Source organism: Dipodomys ordii, unplaced genomic scaffold (genome assembly GCF_000151885.1).
Source record: "Dipodomys ordii isolate 6190 unplaced genomic scaffold, Dord_2.0 Scaffold29, whole genome shotgun sequence".
Taxonomy (NCBI): domain Eukaryota; kingdom Metazoa; phylum Chordata; class Mammalia; order Rodentia; family Heteromyidae; genus Dipodomys; species Dipodomys ordii.
Genome location: NW_012267245.1, coordinates 3248827 through 3252454, shown reverse-complemented (window position 1 = coordinate 3252454; position 3628 = coordinate 3248827).

Sequence of the window (3628 nt, the reverse complement as noted above, 5' to 3'; positions counted from 1 at the left end):
GAGCGCGCCCTTGCGGGCCCCCGGGGTCTCCCACCCGTCCGACCCCCTCGTCCCCCCTCTTCCCCCCCGGCCGTCCCGCTTTGCTCTCAACCCTGGGCGTAGTAGGTGTGACCCTCCAACTCGAAGCCCTTCCCGCCACTGCCTCGGATCCAAAGTTGTATTTTGTGTTTAGCCTCATTGTCGCCTCTGTCCAGAAAGCCCGGCTGCCAGGGGGACCCCCCCCGGACCCCACAATCACCTGGTCAGGTGTCTCACAGCATTTGGCTCTGGGTTGTGGGGCTCCGATTCGTCTCTACCTGGGGCCTTTAGTGCTTGAGGCCCCACAAGGTCCCTGTTGGGGGGGAAGGTATCTGCTATGGATTTGTGTGTGTGTGTGTGATGCACACATGTGCACATGGGTGTGTGCCAGTCCTGGGGCTTGAACTCAGGGCCTGGGTGTTGTCCCTGAGCGTTTCCACTCAAGGCTGGTGCTCTACCGCTTGAGCCACGGCTCCCTGTCCAGCTTTTTGGTGGTTCCTTGGAGATAAAGAGTCTCACGGACTTTCCTGCTCCCGTTGACTTTGAACCATGAATCTCTGGTCTCAGCTTTCTGAGTAGCTAGGATGACAGGCGTGCTCCCCCTTGCTCTGGCTTGGGGAGGCTTTTGAGGGGTGTCTGGGCGAGGGTGGGGTCCCCGGGGTCCCCTCCCACAGCCCTTTCACCCCAAGCTCCTTGGCATTGGCAGGTCTGTGCACAATGAACTGGAGAAACGCAGGTGAGTGCAGTCAGGCTCTGGCAGCGGTCGCCTCGGAGCCTCCTCCCTCTCAGCTGCCCCCTCCCCGCCCGGGCTGGTGCAGTGGGCTGGGCACGGCCCTCCACGCTCCTTCCCCCCACAGGAGGGCCCAGCTGAAGCAGTGTCTGGAGCAGCTAAAGCAGCAGATGCCTCTGGGGGCCGACTGTGTGCGGTTCACCACGCTGAGCCTGCTGCGCCGCGCCAGGATGCACATCCAGGTAAGTGGGGGGCGGGGGACCCCCCTCTTCCTGGCTGCTGGCCAGCCGGGTGGAGGGGGTGCAGTCTGGGGAGAAGCCTGGGTGAACGATGAAGCAGGGCCACATGGCCCAGCTGCGCCACTTGGGACGTTTGGCTTTGCTTTTATAGTTTCCACACCTACTAAGTGGGAAGGACGCAGTGATGCGTCCCGGGCTCTGGCCAGTTCGCCTTGCAGATAGGCATGGCTGTTACCTTTGTGCCAATCCGGGGGCACCGTCAGGGATGCTGTCCCTGAGCTCTCTTTTGCTCTACCAGTTGAACCAGAGCTCCACTTCCGGCTTTTTGCTGGTTCATTGGAGCTACGCCTTCCGCGCTTTTTTTTTTTTTTTTGTTCTATCTGGCTTTGAACCCTGATTCTTAGCCCTTCGCTTTCCAAGGAGGTGGATTACAGGCATGCGCTCACGGCGCTGTTGTTGGAAGTATTCTTAGATCTCAGCTGCAAGACCTTGGGCAAGTGACTTGCCCGGCTTGATTCCTTTTCCTCCTCTGGTGGGGATGGCTGTGATGTCACAAGTCACAGCCTCTCCCGGGGCTGGTGTCTGCCCTTCCGCCCCTGTCCGTCGGGCGGCTTCTTCTTCCAGGCTGGGGTGACAGTTGGAGAGATCAGGATGTGGTGGGGGGGCAGAGCCCGCAGGGCTGGGCCTCCTGGGGCCTTGCTGCTGCCAGGGTGAAGGCTGCCCCCTGGTGGACAGGCGTGGTCGCGCAGCTGTAAAGGCCCAGGAGGCGCCCAGGACTGTGCGGGCCTCGGAGGCCAGGCCGCACAGCCGCTGGGCACATTCAGGGCCCGGCCCCCTGATGTGCATTCTTTCCTCAGCAAGTCTGTTCTGAGCACCATCTGCCGAGGGCCGGGTCGGACAGCTCCGGGTGAACCCGGGCCATGGGGAGGTGTACCAGCCCTGGCCGCTTCCAGCCCCGCTGTGGCCTCGAACTCAGTCAGGTTGGCGAGTGGCTCAGGGTGCTGGCTGGCCGAGGGCAGAACTCGCGATCAGACCATCCTTGAAGTCCTGCCATCTTGGCATGTATGTCTCCGGCCTCCTCGCTTGCTGTTTGGTCCGCACCAGGCTATCTTTCACTTGGCCCTAGATAGATCCTTACTGTACACAGCTCTGTGTGCAGGGTCTCTGCATCCCGACAGGATTCAGCCACACACGGGCCGAGCCTGCCTTTGTGTGAAAGTCTAGGCTCTCTCTAACCCACACCAACCAGCCTGCTTCACTGGGGGGAAGAGGGGCCAGCTCCCCCCATCCACCACAGAAAAAGCCATGAAGGGAGTTCTGACTCGGTGTCCACTTCTCTTTTTGTCTAGGTAGCTTTTAACCCTTCTCCACCCTGCCTACTACCCTCCCTTTATGCCACAGCTCCACTTCCGGTTTTCTGGTGGTTCATTGGAGATCAGAGTCTCCAGGACTTTCCTGCCCGGGGTGGCTTCGTCGTACTGTGATCCTCCGTCTCTGAGTAGCTAGGATGACAGGCGTGAGCCCCTGGTGCGCAGCTCACCCTGCCTTTTGTATGGATAGCTCAGGGCTGTCCGTGACAGTCCGGAACAGGAGCACTGGCCAGGAGGACTGCTGAGGAGGCTCAGGCCTCCCCAGGGTTCTTTGGGAGGACTCCAAACTCAGTAGCCTGTGTAGTTTGTAGTCTCCTGGGGACTTCAAACAGGCAGCCACACTTTAAGGAACATTTGAGCCTGGCGCATGCTACTCTAATCTTAGCTACTCAGGAGGCTGAGATGTGAGGATGTTGGTTTCAAGTCAGCCTGGGCAGCAAAGTTCACGAAACTCTTCTCTCCAGTGAACCACCAAAGAGCTGGAAGTGGTGCCATGGCTCAAATGGTAGAGCGCTCGCCTTGAGCCAAAGAGCTCAGGGACAGCGCCCAGGCCCCGAGTTCAAGTCCCACGACTGTCATTTGATAGGACAAATCTGCTGACCGAGCTCCTCTTCAAGAAAGGAGGGCTGGCAATGCAGCGCAGTGGGTAGAGCACTTGCCTGGCTAGCCTGGGCGAGGCCCTGGGTTCGATCCACGGCCCTGCCAACAAGCAGTCTTAGGGCGACCGGCACCTCTGGGCTGGTGGCCCCCTAAGCCCACACGCACTGGGCTAGCACTGGACGGGGCCCCTGCGCAGCAGAGGAGGCGGAGCGTGTGGGGCGACCTTGCTGGTGGGTGCGGAGGTGGGGCATTGTGGGCGGAGCTTGTCGTTTGAGGCAGGGCGTTGTGGGCGGAGCTTGCTGGTGGGTGGAGGTGGAGCATTACAGGCGGAGTTTGGTGGGTGTGGAGGTGGGGCATTGTGGGCAGGGCTTGTTGGTGGAGGCGGGGCATTGTGGGTGGGGCTTGCTGGTAGGTGCAGAGGTGGGGCATTATGGGCGGAGCTTGTCGGTGGGTACAGAGGCGGGGCGCCGTGGGCGGAACTTGTTGGTGGAGGCGGGGCCTTATGGGCAGAGCTTGTTAGCAGGGGCGGGGCGCCATGGGCGGAGCTGGCTGGTGGGTACGGAGGTGGGGCCTTATGGGTGGAGCTTGTTGGTGGAGGCGGGGCGTCGTGGGCGGGGCTTGCTGGCGGAGGCGGGGCGCCGTGGGCAGGGCTTGTTAGCGGGGGTGGGGCG